This window comes from Amphiura filiformis, chromosome 8 (genome assembly GCF_039555335.1).
Source record: "Amphiura filiformis chromosome 8, Afil_fr2py, whole genome shotgun sequence".
Classification (NCBI taxonomy): domain Eukaryota; kingdom Metazoa; phylum Echinodermata; class Ophiuroidea; order Amphilepidida; family Amphiuridae; genus Amphiura; species Amphiura filiformis.
In genome coordinates, this window is record NC_092635.1 from 5,335,943 (window position 1) to 5,359,570 (window position 23,628).

The 23,628-nt window shown below is 36.2% G+C and overlaps 10 non-coding genes across 10 annotated transcripts; 5 read left to right on the forward strand and 5 right to left on the reverse strand.

Annotated features, from left to right (window-relative positions):
• Positions 1–17,431: 17,431 nt before the first annotated feature.
• Trnar-acg (transfer RNA arginine (anticodon ACG)) lies at positions 17,432–17,504 on the forward strand. Its single transcript has one exon. It is a non-coding gene; the product is annotated as a tRNA-Arg (tRNA).
• A 1,738-nt stretch (positions 17,505–19,242) lies between these two features.
• On the reverse strand, positions 19,243–19,346 carry Trnaf-gaa (transfer RNA phenylalanine (anticodon GAA)). The gene has a single exon. It is a non-coding gene; the product is annotated as a tRNA-Phe (tRNA).
• A 249-nt stretch (positions 19,347–19,595) lies between these two features.
• Positions 19,596–19,668, forward strand: Trnar-acg (transfer RNA arginine (anticodon ACG)). The gene has a single exon. It is a non-coding gene; the product is annotated as a tRNA-Arg (tRNA).
• Positions 19,669–19,825: 157 nt separating this feature from the next.
• Trnaf-gaa (transfer RNA phenylalanine (anticodon GAA)) lies at positions 19,826–19,928 on the reverse strand. Its single transcript has one exon. It is a non-coding gene; the product is annotated as a tRNA-Phe (tRNA).
• Positions 19,929–20,177: 249 nt separating this feature from the next.
• Positions 20,178–20,249, forward strand: Trnar-acg (transfer RNA arginine (anticodon ACG)). The gene has a single exon. It is a non-coding gene; the product is annotated as a tRNA-Arg (tRNA).
• Positions 20,250–21,217: 968 nt separating this feature from the next.
• Positions 21,218–21,320, reverse strand: Trnaf-gaa (transfer RNA phenylalanine (anticodon GAA)). Its single transcript has one exon. It is a non-coding gene; the product is annotated as a tRNA-Phe (tRNA).
• A 249-nt stretch (positions 21,321–21,569) lies between these two features.
• On the forward strand, positions 21,570–21,642 carry Trnar-acg (transfer RNA arginine (anticodon ACG)). Its single transcript has one exon. It is a non-coding gene; the product is annotated as a tRNA-Arg (tRNA).
• A 157-nt stretch (positions 21,643–21,799) lies between these two features.
• Positions 21,800–21,902, reverse strand: Trnaf-gaa (transfer RNA phenylalanine (anticodon GAA)). Its single transcript has one exon. It is a non-coding gene; the product is annotated as a tRNA-Phe (tRNA).
• A 249-nt stretch (positions 21,903–22,151) lies between these two features.
• On the forward strand, positions 22,152–22,224 carry Trnar-acg (transfer RNA arginine (anticodon ACG)). Its single transcript has one exon. It is a non-coding gene; the product is annotated as a tRNA-Arg (tRNA).
• Positions 22,225–23,328: 1,104 nt separating this feature from the next.
• On the reverse strand, positions 23,329–23,431 carry Trnaf-gaa (transfer RNA phenylalanine (anticodon GAA)). Its single transcript has one exon. It is a non-coding gene; the product is annotated as a tRNA-Phe (tRNA).
• Between the last annotated feature and the right edge of the window lie 197 nt (positions 23,432–23,628).

The window sequence follows — 23,628 nt, forward strand, 5'->3', positions numbered from 1 at the left end:
TCATGACTATTCCGGGGGTATCCACTTTTATTGTCCATGGTGCACCCCCACGGCATGCATATAGCAGCTACAGTTGTCGTCAAAACAGCTATAGCACGATCGCTACGATGACGACAACTGTGCAAAATTAGAGGTGATCTTTCTGACATGTAAAAGAAATAAGAATCGGCTTGTTACACAGGTCCAGAAAACGATTGACAAAAAATACTGGGGAAAAAGATAGAAGCATAGGGCGCCTAGGGAAATCAGGCTCGGCGCGATACAGGAGAAATAATTTTGCTGGCATGCTGCTGAATCTATATGCAACCAACAAGCGCTATGATTAAGAACACGAGCCTATTTTGAGAGGGGATATCGTGTGATCGAGTGTAGTAGGGACAGACGCACCCCGGTGTACGATTACCCGTCCTGGGGTCTGTATTGAAGTTACTGACAGGCATTTGCTAGGTTTCCTTTGTGATCAACAAATATAGAGGTAATTTGTTGAGAAATTTGCTAATCAGGGGATTTTGGATTGATATGATGCTTGGGAGTATTTGATGAGATGATAACATATATACAACATTGTATGGAAGTATGGATGTACGTCCGTAACAGTATGGGTCCAACAGAGTGAACTTTTATACCGTTTTACCCACCGTCTTTCCATAAGCAAATTTGATATTGAGAATATTTAACATTATGCAAGTCTTGTAGACACTGTCAAAAATAAAGCAATTTTGCTATCTACATAAGATAGCATAAACAATATTGTTTATGCTATCTATGTAGAGAGCAAAATTGCTTTATATTTGACATTATCAAAGATATTATCAAAAAACGGCTTCATTCTGTTGTCTTCCAACTCTGTCGGTATTTTGCCCGGGGTATTTTGTTTTATAATAATGTTTCTTTCTATTATATCTAAACTGCTTTCTTTTAACGATTTCAATTAGTAATGACTTCCTGGAAACATATTTCTCCTGATAATACAAACATAGATACCACATTATCAAATTGATGTTATCATTATCTAAAAAATACTATATCAGCTTGATTGAAGTGAAATTTTTATTTTGCTATCTTCATAAGATAGCACTGTACTACAACACGGTGACCGGAACTGACTGATCAATACGCCATTTATTATTTACCAATTATCAGGTCTAATTTACAGGTCTAGTACAGGTTGTGTACTTGTTGAACCTTTAGCAACGAATAACGTGCACACAGATGTCGTAAACCTTGCAGATACTGAAATTTGTTCATACATGTATGATGAAGTTAATGTACCCAGAAAAGCAACATAGACCGATGACGTCATTCACTCTCACCAGTCGAAAATCTGTGTATACAATATTGCTTTCTGAAAGTTTTAACCCGAGTTGTAGCACTTTAAATTCAATCCTGAGCGATACGTGATTATTATGAGAGCAATATGGAGATGAAGAACTAAAAATTACCTGATTTGTTCAGTTATACAGGTCTGCATGTGGAACCCATCGCAGTCGTCTACGTTGACTGTAAACTCTACTTTAAGGATGTGTTTTTGATGTGTGCAAGCAAGTCAGATGATTTGACACAACTTTTGATCTGTATGTGAATTAATTTCGATGTCACCTTTCGTAAAAGTGCTCTTAACCTTAAGATATTAAGGGGAAAATATACAGCAGCAAGCGATTAATAAGGAACACGCAACGCTACTATCAGTCATAAAAGTCATTGGTCATAATTGATATCGGTTATGGGCCGACGAGCGAGTCCATCTGAAAGATAAGAAACGAGCTCAACAGATTTGATAAATTCCATAAAAATGCAGAAACATGTATCTTTAAAAAGTGTTTCCCCCTCCCTAAGGTTAAGCAGGGTTTTGGTCAGCTTGTTGGTCTTCGAAGTGATTTTTGCAACAAAATGTCTTCAAAGAAAACCCTATCAATATTACTCCGGCTGATGTATTGCATCCTATACTGTTTCCCGAATGTGCAAGAAATAGGCTTAATATCAAGAATTTCATCACATCAAGACCAGACGTTTCATCAACCATCGGTTGATTTCATTTGCAGTGTTGCTGGTTTGAAGTGCTGTGTGGTATTGATTTGGCAACTCTTGGAGTTGGAGCAGCAAAGTCAAATTGTCAAAGTCAATGTGTAAAGTTGGTGGGAGCTTGCCGCTCTTCCTCTGGATCCAAATTGATTCCTTGGTCCATCTTGTTTGTTGTTTGTTTCCTTAAATCCATGATGTTGGCCCCTATTCCCAGTTTGCCAGATCAATATCACACATCACTTCAAAACAGCAACACTGCTGATGAAATCAACCGATGGTTGATGAAACGTCCAGAAACATAGGTTTTGATTAGTCTTGATGTGATGAAATTCTTTCTATACTACAGACCTAATGAATTTACTCAAGGACTTAAGAAAAAGGCTTATATAATAAGGTCAATGATTCTTTCAAGTATAGGGATATTTATGGAGAACCACTGCCTATGCTGATTTGAATTCAAATATTTCATGTATAGATTTTATTATCGTCATGTGACAAATAATTATTAAATGGAATTCTACAAATTTCCAGAATAAGGGAAATGTCCTATCGATGTCACGACCTGGATTATGATGTAATTTTTGGTAAATATAATATGAAACTACAGCATTACGATGGCATCTTTTAGCATTAGTGGTACACATGTTACGTGATAAAGTGAGAGAAAGTATGAGTGTAATTACGTCATACATCAATTCTAATAGCCGTTGCAGTCGTCAGCTTGGTGACAATTTTCGATCCCTGTTTGATTTTTCTCCGAGTTTCAAATCGTTATATAAGTTTGTTTGATTTCTGTATCTATCTTTTACCGCCTTTTTTTACCGCCCACGGTCAAATGGAATTTAGAACGAAATCAGGTGTAAAATAATGCGAGTTTTAAGTGGTCTGCCTCCAACCAGCCATCGATATATCGTGTTTGTATATTTACAGTGGGAAAACAAAAACGCACTTTGGATGATTTTAATACGCGAGCGAACCTGACGATGCGTCAAATGCGTCAAGGAAGTAAATAAAATTATAGTGGACCTAAAAATCTGATCAGGAATGATGGTATACACGCATGCATTCATGCACGGCTACTTGTTGAGTTAATAATGCTATTTTTAACGCAGCTCTGGCTTTCACCGCTTTCTACGGAAGTAACTAAGGGCCATGCGGGTTGCGTTGTAACGCAAGAAGTCAGTATCTTGTGATCACAAATCCCGACTTCTTGGGTTCCTGACTTAGCCAGTTTGAAATAAAGAAAGTAAAGATATCAAAATAAAGAAATAGTTAAGACAACTCAGGATCTCAAGAACTCATGAAATCTGTTCAATTTTTACGGCGTTGGTATTTTAATTGTACGCCCATCCACGTTAGTTATCTCGAGATCCTATTTTCTTGACTTAAAGTCAGGAACTCGTGAACTCAAGCCACGCTTGAGTTCCTGACTTCCTGACTTCAAGTCAGGAACACAGGATCACGAGATCCTGACTTCATGACTTTAAAGTCAGGAACTCGTGAACTCAAGCCGCGCTTGAGTTCTTGAGTTCCTGACTTCATGACTTTAAAGTCAGGAACTCGTGAACACAAGCCGCGCTTGAGATCCTGACTTCACGACTTTGAACTCAGGAACACAAGAACTCAAGCGCCGCTTGAGTTCACGACTTCCTGACTTTGAACTCAGGAAGTCACGAACACAAGAACTCAAGCGCCGCTTGAGTTCACGACTTCCTGACTTTGAACTCAGGAAGTCACGAACACAAGAAATCAAGCACGGCTTGTGTTCGCGACTTCCTGACTTTGTCGCGTGACCTATACCACCTGCTAGTCCAGGCTAGTCCAGGCAAAGTCAGGAAGTCGTGAACACAAGCGGCGCTTGAGTTCTTGTGTTCCTGAGTTCAAAGTCAGAAGTCGTGAACTCAAGCGGCGCTTGAGTTCTTGTGTTCCTGAGTTCAAAGTCAGGAAGTCGTGAACTCAAGCGCGGCTTGTGTTCACGAGTTCCTGACTTTAAAGTCGTGAAGTCAGGATCTCAAGCGCGGCTTGTGTTCACGAGTTCCTGACTTTAAAGTCATGAAGTCAGGAACTCAAGAACACAAGCGCGGCTTGAGTTCACGAGTTCCTGACTTAAAGTCATGAAGTCAGGATCTCGTGATCCTGTGTTCCTGACTTGAAGTCAGGAAGTCAGGAACTCAAGCCTGGCTTGAGTTCACGAGTTCTTGACTTTAAGTCAAGAAAATAGGATCTCGAGATAACTAAAGTGGATGGGCTTACAATTAAACTACTAACGCCGTGAAAATTGAACAGATTTCATGAGTTCTTGAGATCCTGAGTTGTCTTAACTTTTTCTTTATTTTGATATCTGTACTATCTCTTTATTTCAAACTGGCTAAGTCAGGAACACAAGAAGTCGGGATTTGTGATCACAAGATCCTGACTTCTTGCGTTACAAAGCGAACTCACGTGGCCCTTAGTTACTTCCGTAGCTTTCAGAATCGGAAGTTCGTTCATTTCTCACAATCAAGAGCTAATTAAAAAAGAAAGAAAAAAAAGTATGTTTTGACTTATTTTGTTCATGTGAAAATCTTTCAGAAATTGCTTTTAGAAAGTAAAATATACTCCTTCTTTTATTGCATTAATAGCCAAAAAAGTCTCCCAGTTTAAAGAGCCTTTTCCATTTTCTTGGGAATAAGAATATATTTGGTTCTAGAAAAGCCCTATGCATGAGATATTTTTAGACTTCTTCAAAATGAAGTTTTGGTTCATGACTACATGATAAAAAGTCTCTTAAGGAATTCCGTATAATGTGACTAAAAGATAATGATCAATTATTTCGACATATGAACATTTCAGCTGATGGTTATACTATCAATTATAAGAAGTCAGTATGTATTGTAAAACGAAAATAAAAATAAATCCTCTACAAGAGGATGACGGAAGATTTTGCAATTTTTAAAATGTTTCAAATAATAATTTCAACACTAAAATGTGATAAGCACGTTTCAGTGGTTTTAGGGAATTTACATTTCAATATTATTGCTATGATTTAATTTCATATTCAAAATTTTTCTTTAATTTTTGGCATCAGATGAGTAAACGGGTTATTGCTTTTGCGGTTTAAAAATGGAAGACGATGTAAACACTTAAAAAAAACCTTTCCTATCTAAAAATTTATTACTACAGATGGAAAATTAAGCGGATACACCTTTAGAAGTAAAACTAGAGTTTTCGTGACAGATGTCCATTTTTTAATTTCCTTGCGATGTGTGCGGAAAGAGAGAAGAAGAGTAAGTAACTCCAAACATGCCAATTCTGTGCCTCATGGCTTGACTTTAGGGGATGTAGTGAAGAAAACTCACATGTATATAGTCACTGTGGATCAAATGTAACACACAAATTAAGAGCCCCTAGGTTCTGGCTTCAACAACTATATTCGCTGTTTAGGGTACAAACCCTGCTGGCAAACAGGCATAAAGCGGCAATATCTGCAATATCAAATTAGCTCTGGACTCACGGGACTCTTGTATGGGAAACACTATGGACCACAATGGCCTCATCCCAATAGCATAGTTCCATAACCTCAATTAAACACCCATAGTGCAAAATTTGACCTCAAGTTGCAGAGTATGAGTTTGTGTACAGAAATTTTCAAAGGTCATTCAATGGATATACAAATGTATTGGGGTTAAAGAACTGTGCCTTGATAGATGAGCATGTTGTGGATCCTAGTGAAACACCAATAGCAAAATAAGAAGGTGGGGTTTTGTTTTGATTTGCTCGTAATATCATTCAATGATGCCGGTTAAATAAATGTCCAAATCTGTTTACAATAGATTGATCTTTCTGGTCTAATGGTTAAATAAATTTCATAGTTTCATATACAGTAGCTATTATAATGTGGATAAGGTGTTGATTTGGAAGTACGTAGGATTTGAAAGGGATTTCAACTCAAACCTTTTTCTTAGCTTGATAAAATGAAAATTGGGAACACGCTCGTATAACACAAGTGATGTAAGGTCAGTTTCTCATGACACATACCCTATGCTTTGGAACATCAAACCATAGACCCTGAATGAAGGTTCCAAGTTCGCACCATTGACTTACTAAATTGTCATTATTAAATGAGATGGGAATGTAATGTGAAAAAAATATGTGATATGAAATAATCCTCAGTCCTCAAATTAATGACATGTTTTCTTCTTCAACGCCATGGCGCTATAGTATATAGACCAAATACGCATGATAAGTGGAACACAATTTTATATATAAAAAAACCGATTCTTAGTAGAACCTAAAGTGGTTCTTGAGCTGTCCTGTATGTGGAACCTTGAATTGTTCTACAGATAGCATAGAAGGGTTCTGGAAAGATAGGAAGAACCATTTTAGACCTGAAAAAGGTTTTTACCATTTTTTGTTGAGGGGTTTACATACAGCCAGCAAGAACCTTTTTTTCTAAGAGTGTTTCATGATTGCTATCTTCAGTAGACAGCAAACAACTATAGAAACGTACCATCTCCAACTTTTAGACTCATTGTGTGGACTCACGCCAAAATAAGACATATGCCTACTAATATCGATATGAATAGTCAAATATAGGAACGAATAGGCATATTAATATCGAAATTGATTTGCTTGTAATATATCAGATCTTTATCAACACTACATGGACTCAAACAATATGGAAATGGGGAAAATTCTAGATTTTAATGGACTTCGGTTCGTTGAAAATATCGCTAGCGGCGGTGAGTGAATATCATATTTTTGGCGATATAAGGACCCATCTCATTGGTCAATTATCTATCGCTTATTGACAGCGTTTGAATTATGAATTGTGCTTATTCATAGGGGACTCTGTGATCTAGATAATAGGAGGGAAGAGTTTTGATTGAATTTAGGTCAGATTTGTTATTATTGTGGCAGTTTATTGATGGATTCATGTCAAGGGTGGGTTTCAAAATGTCTACTTAAAGTGATTTTCAAGGAAAAGAGCAGTTTATGAACGTAGAATTTGCTAAGCTAAATACTCCACGACGATTCACTGGACATGGTCTGATCTTTTGATCTTGTGACTGGGTTGGTGACAATTTCACTTGAGAAAGGAAGAAGGAAGTATTTTGAAACCAGTGAATATTTAGTGAAATATATTTTTCAATGAAGTATCATGGTGAAGGAAGGTCTATAGACATTATATCTGGCACATTTTGGAGAGATTAATTTGATCTCTCTGATACAGCTCCGGCCATGCCATCACCATGCAACGCCATGATGACATTGTGTCAATTTTTCGAAAATCCAAATACCTCCTATATTGTCTAATTACAAATTTTCATTTTCCCAAAATACGCACACCCCATACGTCTCAAATAAGGTTTACACATTGCTATCTTCAGTAGATAGTAACTCGTAGCTCGAACGGATAAAACAGATAATTCAGTATAGGAGATGGATTAGGGTATATAAACTCTTCTCGATTCGTGAAAAATTTAAATTATGGTCATGGTCCAACTCTGTCCGATCACTTCTGACCCTGACAACACTACATCGCCTATAAACATGTGTTTTGTAACCTGTAATTGACTTTCATGTGTTTTTGTTTCCTACATGTTTGTTTCTTGTGTTCCCGCGCGAATTACTCGATCCGCGCATGACTCTTAATCCTCTAGTCTGCTATGATTGTTTTTGAGGACAAGCAGGATGATCAGGACAAACATTTCATGTCGATGTTTTCCAACAAGGAGGAAGCCTCTGGCGATTTAATCTAAATTAGCCCGTTGTTGGAGAAAATTAAAAGAAAACCCAATGGTATATGAGGGGTATAAAATACGACTTATACGTTGGATGGTTTAGTAGGTTGTAAGCGCGGCCGGGTCGGGTCGCTTGCTCTTCCCCCCGGAGACGCTGTGAGCGTTACGGGTTCCTAATTGCCCATGGGAAATAAGCGGGAACTCAAATCGATACCTGACGTGGAAATTAAAAGACTGACTGGCCGTGGGATTCACGGATGTGTAGAATAGTCACCAGATACGAAGAAACATCATATATCAGTGTCTCGAGTATCCACGCAAATTTAACCATATATTTTGGACGTTTAAATGTCCATGAGTGTTGTATATATTGTAAACCAATTTGTTTATCACCGTGTTGATGTGGGGTGAGTAAGATTGATTCTTCGAAGCGGAAAGGGGCATAGATGACGTCAAGATCACGTGATGTTTCTGGAATAGTGTTAATTTAGGTATTTAGCAAATTGGTAGGGTAATTTTTAGAATGGCGCAAATTTCTCAGATTTTGGAAACGGAAATACGTTTGACATCCTTTTAGAGCAACAAAATGCGATCTTTTTGCACCAATTGGTGAACACAAATCAGCTGATATTATAAAAGGTTGTTTGTCATTAAGTTGTTTAGTTTCAGATGTTAATGATCTTTGGTGTCTTCAAAAACAAGTTTATATCATCAGGGACCGCTTCATTTTTCAACCGACGGCTGTGAACAGGACCAAATACATTTCTAGTTGTATCCAATGCCGGGATCCTGTGTTGCCTTTTCACTTTGAATTTCTTCTTTCAGCGTTTATAAATTTGTCTAAATTCGTAATACCTATCTTATTATTTGTCCAAGGCAATTTTACATTAAAGTATTACATAAGTCCATACCTAAAATCGTATTTTCTTGCAGACGTCCCAACATGCCTACACATTCATCGATTCATGAAATAGGGTATATAGACGTCTCATTGAAACAAACAAGTTAATTGCCCCTCCCTCAGGTTACCCCTCCCGTACAGTATATCAGCAGGGTATTTAAAAAAAAAAATATGATGACAGATATGTAAAAAATGTTATTGGTAAAATGAGCATGTCTACCGGCAAATGACTCCAGGAGCACCAAGCATTGTTTCTTTAATGACAATAAATAGTCGATATATAATGATTTTTTTTATTATGCATGGGAAAAATTTATCGTGAAACAAAGCGGTAAATCATACAATAATTACTGGCCCTTAAGCGCATCAAAAGGCTAGCACAAGCATGATGACCTGATGATTTCTCTCTGACGATCTCGTCTCTTTCACGCGTCACTGGACCTAGGATTTTTGATTAATTTCGCCGATGGATTTGCCTTAATACTTAATAAATGTTTATTTCACAACCGTGTTGCAGGGATGTCCCATAACGTATAAAAATTGTCTGTCGATCATTCACGCTGCTGCTGCTGCGGTGTTGTTGTTCGCTCAAGTGTCTTCATGATATTTCAACGTGAACTGGTCTATTTCTTAATAAGGATATTATATAGGCTAGGGTTACAAAATATTGGATAATTCTGCTTTTCATATTAACAGTGTGACAATAATGATAAATATAACATGTTATTGGTAAATATTCTTTCTGGTTAATTTGCAGTGATTCATATACATGAACATGAAGTATTTATGATAAAAATGTGATGGGAAACAAATTTCATTAATGGCGGACCAGGGACGGGAAACGACGATATTTTCTAAATAGAAATTACAGTGTACTTAAATGTGTAAACAAGAGACGCATTAATTTCCATCATTATCATCATCGACATCGTCAACGACAGAAAGCAACAACAATAACAGCAAAAAATAACAATACCAGTAAACAACGACAACAAAATTACAGCAGGCACGTGACTTACAAAGACTGTATTGAACACGATATCAAAGAAGATACCACAAGTGCACAACAAATTATTAGATGACTTTAAAGGACAACCCACAAATAATTATGACCATCATCAATATTATCATTAATTTACCACTAACACTTCCTAGGTACATACATGTACAAATGTGAAGCGAGTCAAGAAAATGTTATATTCATAAAACAAATGTACACAAACTTCCTCAATGGAGAAGCAGATACAGGAAAAACGACACTGCTATCAAAATTCAGACTATAGTAAACACGGTTCCAGGAAGGATGTATCAACAGTAACACATTATTGATTCAATTTGATCTCATTTTCATCACTGATCGAAAATTTCACATGAAAAATAAAATTATATTCGATGTTGAAGCAGGTAGAGGGAAAACAACGCTAATTTGAAATAAAATCTGTACAGCACACATTGAAATTTGTCATTTGATTTTTGACACTGATACATCATCTTTAAAAAATATCTGTGTCAAAACTCGCCACACAAATCCCAAAATTGAAACCTCTACACTGACTCTATATTGCCCCAGAATCATCGTTTAATACGACCTATGATATCAGACCTATTTTGTAAGGTGAGAGACACTTTGCATCACCAAGCTCGATCTCCTCCGATTCGGTACTAATCTGTCATTGTGCCCTCTGGGATTGCGATTTTCTTTTCTTAACTCGGCGCACCAGACCTTTTGATTAGTTACACAATGATAAAATATCGGTGTTCATGTAAACTAATTTCTCTAGAGAAATAAACCCTTCTTCAGTTGATAATAAGGTGTTTTGACTTTTCGTATTTTATTGTAAGAATATTCAGAGTGTAACAAAATGCCCCGTTTGTTTAATCAATAGACAAAAGTTACCAACGTGAAGTATAGGGATATTGTACATCTCATACACATTAATTGGACATTTTATGTTATCTTATGAACATGATGCGTGCGTGGTCTAATCAAAGAAATTAAAGTAAGGTTCATTCGTTTTGTAAGAGGTTGGGTGGGAGTTTAATTTTAAAACCAGGTGAAATTCGTCCCACTTTAAATTTGAGAAATTTGACAAGAGGATCAGAAAAAAGAGGCGAAGCGAGAGAATTGAGACAGGAGAGGGGAGGAGAAAAGAGGTGAGAAGAATAGAGGAAAGGGAAGAAAAGGAAAGGGGAAAGAAACTGACAGGACAGACAAGAAAAGTAGAAAAGGGAAAGGTCGGGACAAATTAAAAGGCGGTCTATAAAAATTAACAATATCTTTCACACCATTATTTCGTTTTTCAACGGTTCTCATAGTGTGAGAGTTTAGTGAAAATTAGGTAATCACACTTTCATCTGATCTGTTACTCAATAATGTGGGGTTGACCAACACCATTATATTATATCCTAGCGTCAATGTTAACGATGCACGACTCGTGTACTATTATAATTCACTTTATCTTCACTAATGACAAGTAGATGTCCCTTTAGTTGAATGAGATAAGTGTGTAATGACAAATTTAATGGGTAATTTTGCTAGAACACGCCATTTAAAATATCATTACCCAAGGCTATTTGGCCAAAATGGGCGGGTAGGTTTAAACCAGGGGAAAATGACCGAACGCGACTGAAAGTCTTAATTGGTTCACACGCTCTCTCCCTCTATTTCTCCGGGGTGGGGTTCTTCGATTTTGTTTGTACGGGAAGGTGCCACGCACTTTTGGACGCCGACTTTCTCTATACCTACTTTTTGCTTTTTGCCACCCATCAATATACCAAGTTTTCACAAAAAACACCAAAAAAGCACCCACATTTGCCCTAATTTGGCACTTTGGTACTTTTTACCACATGCGCCCAATTGGATGCATTGGTATGAAAACACACCCATCGATATACCAAAATCACTAAAAAGTTACCCCCAAAACCGTGGCACATCCCCGTATACCTTCAACCAGGACACAAAAAAACCCGGACTATTTCTCTCTCTTATCACTCTATCTCTCTACCTATCTATCTCCATCTTCCTGTCACTCTATCTTGTCTGTTTCTCTCCCGATCTACCCCGTAAATTTTGTGTGCGATGCAAACTTGTCGAAGGGTTTTTTTAAACGTAATATTTTAAAGACCAATTTAAATCTTGAGGACAACATTAAAATGTTTTTGATAAATGATAAAGCAACATGTATTATATTTTGAACTGTTAAATGTCATTTTGTGTCGCTCGCATATATCATCATAGACATAGATAGACATAGACCGTCTGAAGGGCGGTTATCTCTACTGATGACCCATTTTAGATAGTCACAAAATACTCATCTTTACATAATTTTGTAGTGTGCTCGCGGCACGGCGCACCGATTAGGGCAAAACCTTTTGGGAAAACTCTAGTTCTGATTAAACTTGGTACAGTGCACATATTAACAGAAAATGACGAATTAGTTGACGAAGGACTAATTAGAAATCGCGTCCATCGGGCGCTCTTCTAAACATTGGTATAACCCCCTGGCGCTCTGCTAAACACCGTAATTTCTTTTCTGATTAATGTATAGAGCAATCAGATGAATAGTAAGGCGGGGGGGGGGTGATATGAAAGATTACTTGCAAATTCAACGCAAGAGCGCTCTACTTGTCATCCGCGCTTGACGGCAAAATATTAGCAAAATAATCACGGGCTGGATCAACGGGATTTTTCCGCTCTAAGGCACACGCCTCTCTGGGACACAGTAAAGTAGAAGTAAAATAATCAAGACAAACTGACTGAGTGACTGGGAGCAGAGCAGTGGCAATCATATTTTAGGTAAACTGTATTGCTGAAGCTTGGTTTGACTGAATGACACGCGGTTCAGTTGTTAGCATCTAAAACAACTCGCGACATATCTGAAAATCGCAAACATTGAATTCATAGTTCGGTCGCTGGCGTTGAACGATTGGTTATGAGTCAAAGAAATGGATTGTTTGTTTTGTTGCAAGAACTGGCTCTCTCAATGGTCAATGATCGATTATTATTCGCTAGCCCATGCAAGTGATTGAATTACCAGCGGGTAGAATTTTAAAAAAGTGTGATTTTAATACATTGTTGAATGTTGAAATCGCGCAGCACTACTAAATGTCAGAGGCGCTACGAATGGTATGAACTTGGTATTACACGTTATATGTAACAGGTGACGGCACTGTTGACGACTTATTGTGTGCAATCTATGTCATGCAGAGAAACATACACTTACATATTCTAAAAAGTACTTGTTATAACCTCTTATAACTAAAAAAACAATATATTTAAAAAAATTAAGTATTATTTTAGACATCATACAACCACCGATAATGACTTGCGTGGTGGTAAAAACACAATACAGTGGTTACCCGACCTTTGTGTCCTATTGCTATTATGTTAAACCAAATAACCAGAAAACAGTAAATGTATATAATTTGCCGTCCAGAATATAGCAATTAATGTACTGCTTTCTTTTAAATATTAGCCACATGGCTCTTTTTAAATATCTGTGCTATCTTCAGTAGATAGCAATCAGTTTAATCAACATATTGCTTCAGGTATATAGCAGCAACATGACATGACACAGGTGGGTATTTCCTGTTATCAGCACATAGTAAACGCACCATTAATGACTTGCTAGCTATATTGAGTGTATAACAACATAGCAATAGGGGTTTGGCACCTTTAGTAGATAGCAATTTAGCAACCAATGTATACTGCTGTCTTCAATGCAAATTTTAACAATATGTCATAAGCTTTTTTGAAATCTTCAGTAGATATTAATTGCACAGTGAATGTATTGCAATCATCAGTACATAAGAAAAACATGACAACTGGCATATAGACTTTTGTTATCTTCAGTAGATAGCAATTTAACAATCAATGCCTTTACTACAATCTTTACAGGACATAGGACATCAATATCAAGTTGCAGGACATAGAAAATAAACACAATGACATTTTTTTTCTATGCAATTAATATCTACTGAAGAATTCAAAAAAGCTTATGACATATTGTTAAAATTTGCATTGAAGACAGCAGTATACATTGGTTGCTAAATTGCTATCTACTAAAGATGTCAAACCCCTATTGCTATGTCATTATTGTTGTTATACACTCAATATAGTGATATCATACTTTATTAAAGTGACTAAGATGTTAGCTAACTGACTAGATCAAGAAGTTGCTATGTACTGAAGATAGCAATACCGTATTGCCGTCTTTTGGTACCGTACGTACGGATGAAACTAAGTACATATGCTTAAATGATGTCCATTAGGACTGTATAGCCTACGTGAGCGTTAAAGAGGTAATACTCATTCTACTGTATATATGTATAGAAATTGCATAGCTCCTTATAGACAATGCAATACATGCCTACCACGAATTGGTCATCCAGTAGAAACATTCTACCAAACAACATATTGTTCTTCAGTTTATTGTAATAGCAAAATAGCAATAAAAGCCACCCTCTTCAGTAGATATTACTCTTCAGTAAATAAGTAATATAAGATGACGGAGACTATTGAAGATAAACCTTGATAAACTACATTGGAACAAAATATGAAAGAAAAAATGAGTATTACCTCTTCTTTAACACTCACGTGATAGGCTATACAGTCCTAATGCTGGGCATCATTTAAGCATGTACCGGGTGTCCCAAAAGTCCCTTAACATTGTGAATTTCCCATAACTGGCGTTGGGTTAATAGTGTTGTTACAAAAATTGCACAGTATGTAGATAATTCTTTTAGAAATGTTATGATACCAAACATGCCTATGTGGTCATGACCCTTTGTCATGAAATTAATGGATATCTACCGTACCGTAAAACCCAGTTTTATAAACGCAAAATAAGTCTCGTCATTTGAGACGTGAACACGATATAACGTGTTATCATTTTAAAATCTGTTTTGTTTAATTTGGCTGTGTTTGTTTGATTGTTTGTTTTCAATGCGTAATCTTCATTTTCTGTTTTATCTGGGTTTTATATGGAAACTGCTTAAGATCTTTTCTAAGAATTCGATGTACGCGGTACGTTGTTCTCCATTGAAGTCGACGTACTGATCGCCTTGGGCTTTTCGACACCGCCGCTCTTCGTATGACATCAATGTTTGTAGCCGATCTACCTGTTCTTCCACGTCCTGCCCTAAGTAGATCATGAACAGATCCAGTTGATAGGAATTTCAGCACTAGTTGCTGGATTGTATTTCGGTTGGGTAGTGCTTAATTTACATTAAAATATTCCTTAAACATTGCTTCAGTGAGTTTGTCCGACTTTGTCTCGGCAAAGAACCATACGACCTGAATCCGGTGATCTATAGGAAATTCATCTTCACTTCAACTGTTTTAAAGTAAAGTTTAATATTGTCAATATATCCTAATTATAATCTAAAACAGCAGTCACGCTTATCAAGCCATGTAATCCATGAATGTTCATACCTAAATGTAGCGTGTGCAGTGAGTGAGCCAACTCTATTGTTCAGGTAAGCACGTCATTCGGCATGTTCTTGAACAAAGAACACATGAGCTTGCTTTTGTGGGTTTGATATACACAGTCGCACAGTAAGCTCAATGGGTCATCAAAATCTTGATCTAGTCAGTTAGCAAATATCTTAGTCACCTAAATAAAGTATGATATCACAAGGTGGATATGAAATAATATTACTATTCAGTGATTATTCAAGGGTAGATAGAATCACGATACCAAGTTTATCGAACTTGAAAAGCTAAGTTCTTGAAAAATTTGGTGTTTCAAATGGGTTTTTCGACCAAGAAACCATGTTCTCTCTTTTTTTATTGTGGAAAATACTTGACGTGACATCTGTTTACAAAATTAACATCTCACTGAATGTAAGATGACAAAAAAAGATGTCTCTCACAATGAACTTCTTTTTCTTCCTTCCCAAGTCAAACACGTCGATAGGGTTCAATATAAATGCAATAATTATTTCCTATAGTATTTGTTTGCAATCATAATAAACAATGTTTGTTGCTCTTGTTTAACTCAACACATCGGTTTCTGATATGTATCGTGCGGCATATCGGTGTAAAGTTTGTCACACATAGCCTATAAAAAGGAAGATACGTTTATTGTTTTCGCACATTGAAATGAAAACAAGGATACATGTAGAGTTAAATTAAATTTGGACACATTGCTCTTTCACCATAAATATTGCCAACATTGCATCGACTATATGAAGTGATAAACCTAAATTTATGTTACTCACGTAGCCAAGCGGTTCTTCTACACCATATTGCGTGAAGGTGGAGTTAAGTAGATAAAAACTTTTTAAAGCAAATTCTCATTTATAAACAACTTTAACACTGATTAAAAATATGAAAATCATAACGCCCCAGTAAGTTGCAAAACACTCCAATGACCAAAGCCACACATCTCATGCAGCGATATAAATCAGGAAATTTTTAGACCGTGTAAAATGCTAGAAAAGTGTGTTTGTAAAGCGTAACCATGCGGACTAACTCAAAATGGAACCGTATTTACTTTCTGTAGCTTTTAAGCCACCGATGTTCTTAATCAAAAGACGCATTTGAGGTTAATACGGTCATTTTACTCGCTTTAGAGCCTACTCTGTTTCATCTAAAGCCAGCTTTCTGCCAGAAATCAACTTATAAGGCGAATAGGTTTGTATTGTTTTTTGACGAAAATATTATAAAAATACGTGACTTAATTAAAAATAAGCAACATTGTAATACAAAAATCGCGTCCTGTGTTTTGATACGAGCCTATAACATAATACGGAGATATATTAAGTTTTCAATGTCATAACTGAATACAATATTAAAGAAAAACAAAAATGCGCAAAAGTATTGACTGATTGCAGTTAAATTTATTAAATCTTTCGCTGAAATTCAAGTGTTTTGGCTTTTTTGGCAAGTCATGAAATAAATAAGAAAGCAAAGAGAGGACCACGATAATACCCTTGCATAGATATACTAGTTTCCACTTAAATAATAATATTATATATCAGTTATTAATGCCTATAATCTAATTGAGCTTGCATACAATCTTTGCATTTGAACGACTGTGGCGAGCCAAGATTGATCTACTCCCTTCGTCTCATTTTGAGCGGCATTTCTTTTTTAATTGAAAGGAGCCTTCTAAAGTAAAGTTTGTACAAACAGTGTGACAAACTATCTGCGAGCGAGTAACACTAGCTAAGTTCCATTTCTTTGCTTGAGACTTCTTCTTGTGACCTTTCATCGACGTTTTTACCCTAATCATTAATTCTTGCGACTGTAGCTTTTATCAAGCAAAACAATTTGCGTGATGTGAAGCATTTGAGGCAAATTATTAATAAAGTGCCAAATGGATAAGACATCTGACTACGAATCATGGGATTCCAGGTTCGAGTCTTGGAAAAATGAAAAAAGCAAGTAAAAATAGGTAAGCGAAGAAAAATAGGAATCTGCTAGAAAAGAACAAAAATGCCGAAACCCGGGACAGTTCAGAGCTCAAGTGAGCTCTCCGGTTTTGAACCAGGGACCTTTAGATCTTCAGTCTAACGCTCTCCCAACTGAGCTATGACAATGACGGCGATCTCTGTGATATAGAACTGTTAGGCTGAGGCACTATTTGTGAGCGAGTAGCACTAGCTAAGTTCCACTTCTTTGCTTGAGACTTCTTCTTGTGACCTTTCGTCGACGTTTTTACCCTAATCATTATTTCTCGCGACTGTGGCTTTTATAAAGCAAAACAATTTGTGTGATGTGAAACCATTGAGACACGATGCAGGCAAATTATTAATAAAGTCTCATTGAATCCAACACAACGGCCTTGTGGCCCAATGGATAAGGCATCTGACTACGAATCAGGGGATTCCAGGTTCGAGTCCTGGCAAGGTCGATTTTTTGTTTGTAAATTTTGTTTTATAGATTATGTTGTCGTTTTAAAAGAAATGGTAAATGCCTTTTCCTTGTACATGTAATGAACTTACAAATGCTATTAAGATCATGTGTCAACATTTTTCACAAATCCGTTATTCTTCTGGATGTGGGCCATTAAAAACACAGCGAAATGTCAAATAAAAACTTTTAAAAAGCCATCAAGAAACCTCCCAAATTGACAAAGATTAAAGGCATATTCAATGATTCCAGCAAAAGTGTAACAAAATGAAAAGTGGGTTTGAATCTCCTAAAAGTGAAAGGTAAGTCATTAAAATCGTCGTTAGGTATTTTTGAAATGAACATTTTGGGAAGAAAAAGGAAAACAGCAGTATTGACAAAATATAAACCCTATTCAAATACATGTATATAGCTAATTTAAATTGCAGATTTATGTAAGATGTCTTATTTTGTCTTTAATACATATCTCCATTAGCAGGCTTTGTTAGCACATCTATGAGACTAACAAAGGTGCCATAATCTGTAATTTGATGATTTTTACGATCCTCCTGATGAGCAAATCACTGAATATGCCTTTAAGTCATTTAAAATGTGTGTGTTAGTTCTAAATAAGCAACCGGACAAAGTAAACAATCCAATATTCAAAAGAACATTTTTAAATGAAAAAAGCAAGTAAAAACAGGTAAGCGAAGACAAATTGTGGCCCAATGGATAAGGCATCTGACTACGAATCAGGGGATTCCAGGTTCGAGTCCTGGCAAGGTCGTTTTTTTGTTTGTAAATTTTGTTTTATAGATTATGTTGTCGTTTTAAAAGAAATGGTAAATGCCTTTTCCTTGTAATGAACTTACAAATGCTATTAAGATCATGTGTCAACATTTTTCACAAATCCGTTATTCTTCTGGATGTGGGCCATTAAAAACACAGCGAAATGTCAAATAAAAACTTTAAAAAAGCCATCAAGAAACCTCACAAATTGACAAAGATTAAAGGCATATTCAATGATTCCAGTAAAAGTGTAACAAAATGAAAATTGTGTTTAAATCTCCTAAAAGTGAAAGGTAAGTCATTAAAATCGTCGTTGGGTATTTTTGAAATGAACATTTTGGGAAGAAAAAGGAAAACAGCAGTATTGACTAAATATAAACTCTTTTCATATTCATTTATATAGCTAATTTAAATTGCGGATTTATTTATGTAAGATGTCTTTTATTTTTCTTTAATACATATCTCCATTAGCAGGCTTTGTTAGCACATCTATGAAGCTATAGACTTGTCTGTAACCATCAAATGGGTGCCACAACTTTACACGCTTTGCGTTTCTGTGGCATCCACATCTCTCATACCACATTATTAAAATATTATTTTGTAATATTAATATTGGTATCTCAATTGTAAATTATTTGGCATTGCATTGTTGCTAATTTATTACAAAATGTTTTTTTCTATATCATGTTATTTATATGTATGTGTGTTGAGATGAAAATAAAACTGAACTGAACTGAACTGAACTATGAGACTAACAAAGGTGCCATAATCTGTAATTTGATGATTTTACGATCCTCCTGATGAGTAAATCACTGAATATGCCTTTAAGTCATATAAAATGGTGTGTTAGTTCTAAATAAGCAACCGGACAAAGTAAACAATCCAATATTCAAGAGGACATTTTTTAAATGAAAAAAGCAAGTAAAACAGGTAAGCGAAGAAAAATAGCAATCTGCTAGAAAAGAACAAAATGCCGAAACCTGGGACAGTTCAAAGCTCAAGTGAGCTCTCCGGTTTTGAACCAGGGACCTTTAGATCTTCAGTCTAACGCTCTCTCCAACTGAGCTATTTCGGCATGACAATGTTGGCGACCTCTGTGATATAGAACTGTTAGTGTGAGACACTATTTGTGAGCGAGTAGCACTAGCTAAGTTCCACTTCTTTGCTTCAGACTTCTTCTTGTGACCTTTCGTCCACGTTTTTACCCTAATCATTATTTCTCGCGACTGTAGCTTTTATAAAGCAAAACAATTTGCGTGATGTGAAGCCATTGAGACACGATGCAGGCAAATTATTAATAAAGTCTCTTTGAATCAACAACAACGGCCTTGTGGCCCAATGGATAAGGCATCTGACTACGAATCAGGGGATTCCAGGTTCGAGTCCTGGCAAGGTCGATTTTTTGTTTGTAAATTTTGTTTTATAGATTATGTTGTCGTTTTAAAAGAAATGGTAAATGCCTTTTCCTTGTAATGAACTTACAAATACTATTAAGATCATGTGTCAACATTTTTCACAAATCCGTTATAGCAATCTGCTAGAAGAGAACAAAAATGCCGAAACCCGGGACAGTTCAGAACTCAAGTGAGCTCTCCGGTTTTGAACCAGGGACCTTTAGATCTTCAGTCTAACGCTCTCCCAGCTGAGCTATTTCGGCATGACAATGACGGCGATCTCTGTGATATAGAACTGTTAGGCTGAGGCACTATTTGTGAGCGAGTAGCACTAGCTAAGTTCCACTTCTTTGCTTGAGACTTCTTCTTGTGACCTTTCGTCGACGTTTTTACCCTAATCATTAATTCTCGCGACTGTGGCTTTTATAAAGCAAAACAATTTGCGTGATGTGGAGCCATTGAGACACGATGCAGGCAAATTATTAATAAAGTCTCACTGAATCAAACACAACGGCCTTGTGGCCCAATGGATAAGGCATCTGACTACGAATCAGGGATTCCAGGTTCGAGTCCTGGCAAGGTCGTTTTTTTGTTTGTAAATTTTGTTTTATAGATTATGTTGTCGTTTTAAAAGAAATGGTAAATGCCTTTTCCTTGTAATGAACTTACAAATGCTATTAAGATCATGTGTCAACATTTTCACAAATCCGTTATTCTTCTGGATGTGGGCCATTAAAAACACAGCGAAATGTCAAATAAAAACTTTAAAAAGCCATCAAGAAACCTCACAAATTGACAAAGATTAAAGGCATATTCAATGATTCCAGTAAAAGTGTAACAAAATGAAAATTGTGTTTAAATCTCCTAAAAGTGAAAGGTAAGTCATTAAAATCGTCGTTGGGTATTTTTGAAATGAACATTTTGGGAAGAAAAAGGGAAAACAGCAGTATTGACTAAATATAAACTCTTTTCATATTCATTTATATAGCTAATTTAAATTGCGGATTTATTTATGTAAGATGTCTTATTTTTTCTTTAATACATATCTCCATTAGCAGGCTTTGTTAGCACATCTATGAAGCTATAGACTTGTCTGTAACCATCAAATGGGTGCCACAACTTTACACGCTTTGCGTTTCTGTGGCATCCACATCTCTCATACCACATTATTAAAATATTATTTTGTAATATTAATATTGGTATCTCAATTGTAAATTATTTGGCATTGCATTGTTGCTAATTTATTACAAAATGTTTTTTCTATATCATGTTATTTATATGTATGTGTGTTGAGATGAAAATAAAACTGAACTGAACTGAACTGAACTATGAGACTAACAAAGGTGCCATAATCTGTAATTTGATGATTTTACGATCCTCCTGATGAGTAAATCACTGAATATGCCTTTAAGTCATATAAAATGGTGTGTTAGTTCTAAATAAGCAACCGGACAAAGTAAACAATCCAATATTCAAGAGGACATTTTTAAATGAAAAAGCAAGTAAAACAGGTAAGCGAAGAAAAATAGCAATCTGCTAGAAAAGAACAAAATGCCGAAACCCGGGACAGTTCAAAGCTCAAGTGAGCTCTCCGGTTTTGAACCAGGGACCTTTAGATCTTCAGTCTAACGCTCTCCCAACTGAGCTATTTCGGCATGACAATGTTGGCGACCTCTGTGATATAGAACTGTTAGTGTGAGACACTATTTGTGAGCGAGTAGCACTAGCTAAGTTCCACTTCTTTGCTTCAGACTTCTTCTTGTGACCTTTCGTCCACGTTTTTACCCTAATCATTATTTCTCGCGACTGTAGCTTTTATAAAGCAAAACAATTTGCGTGATGTGAAGCCATTGAGACACGATGCAGGCAAATTATTAATAAAGTCTCTTTGAATCAAAAACAACGGCCTTGTGGCCCAATGGATAAGGCATCTGACTACGAATCAGGGGATTCCAGGTTCGAGTCCTGGCAAGGTCGATTTTTTGTTTGTAAATTTTGTTTTATAGATTATGTTGTCGTTTTAAAAGAAATGGTAAATGCCTTTTCCTTGTAATGAACTTACAAATGCTATTAAGATCATGTGTCAACATTTTTTACAAATCCGTTATAGCAATCTGCTAGAAGAGAACAAAAATGCCGAAACCCGGGACAGTTCAGAACTCAAGTGAGCTCTCCGGTTTTGAACCAGGGACCTTTAGATCTTCAGTCTAACGCTCTCCCAGCTGAGCTGTTTCGGCATGACAATGACGGCGATCTCTGTGATATAGAACTGTTAGGCTGAGGCACTATTTGTGAGCGAGTAGCACTAGCTAAGTTCCACTTCTTTGCTTGAGACTTCTTCTTGTGACCTTTCGTCGACGTTTTTACCCTAATCATTAATTCTCGCGACTGTGGCTTTTATAAAGCAAAACAATTTGCGTGATGTGGAGCCATTGAGACACGATGCAGGCAAATTATTAATAAAGTCTCACTGAATCAAACACAACGGCCTTGTGGCCCAATGGATAAGGCATCTGACTACGAATCAGGGGATTCAAGGTTCGAGTCCTGGCAAGGTCGTTTTTTTGTTTGTAAATTTTGTTTTATAGATTATGTTGTCGTTTTAAAAGAAATGGTAAATGCCTTTTCCTTGTAATGAACTTACAAATGCTATTAAGATCATGTGTCAACATTTTTCACAAATCCGTTATTCTTCTGGATGTGGGCCATTAAAAACACAGCGAAATGTCAAATAAAAACTTTAAAAAAGCCATCAAGAAACCTCACAAATTGACAAAGATTAAAGGCATATTCAATGATTCCAGTAAAAGTGTAACAAAATGAAAATTGTGTTTAAATCTCCTAAAAGTGAAAGGTAAGTCATTAAAATCGTCGTTGGGTATTTTTGAAATGAACATTTTGGGAAGAAAAAGGAAAACAGCAGTATTGACTAAATATAAACTCTTTTCATATTCATTTATATAGCTAATTTAAATTGCGGATTTATTTATGTAAGATGTCTTTTATTTTTTCTTTAATACATATCTCCATTAGCAGGCTTTGTTAGCACATCTATGAAGCTATAGACTTGTCTGTAACCATCAAATGGGTGCCACAACTTTACACGCTTTGCGTTTCTGTGGCATCCACATCTCTCATACCACATTATTAAAATATTATTTTGTAATATTAATATTGGTATCTCAATTGTAAATTATTTGGCATTGCATTGTTGCTAATTTATTACTTTACACGCTTTGCGTTTCTGTGGCATCCACATCTCTCATACCACATTATTAAAATATTATTTTGTAATATTAATATTGGTATCTCAATTGTAAATTATTTGGCATTGCATTGTTGCTAATTTATTACAAAATGTTTTTTTTCTATATCATGTTATTTATATGTATGTGTGTTGAGATGAAAATAAAACTGAACTGAACTGAACTGAACTATGAGACTAACAAAGGTGCCATAATCTGTAATTTGATGATTTTACGATCCTCCTAATGAGTAAATCACTGAATATGCCTTTAAGTCATATAAAATGGTGTGTTAGTTCTAAATAAGCAAACGGACAAAGTAAACAATCCAATATTCAAGAGGACATTTTTTAAATGAAAAAAGCAAGTAAAACAGGTAAGCGAAGAAAAATAGCAATCTGCTAGAAAAGAACAAAAATGCCGAAACCCGGGACAGTTCAAAGCTCAAGTGAGCTCTCCGGTTTTGAACCAGGGACCTTTAGATCTTCAGTCTAACGCTCTCCCAACTGAGCTATTTCGGCATGACAATGTTGGCGACCTCTGTGATATAGAACTGTTAGTGTGAGACACTATTTGTGAGCGAGTAGCACTAGCTAAGTTCCACTTCTTTGCTTCAGACTTCTTCTTGTGACCTTTCGTCCACGTTTTTACCCTAATCATTATTTCTCGCGACTGTAGCTTTTATAAAGCAAAACAATTTGCGTGATGTGAAGCCATT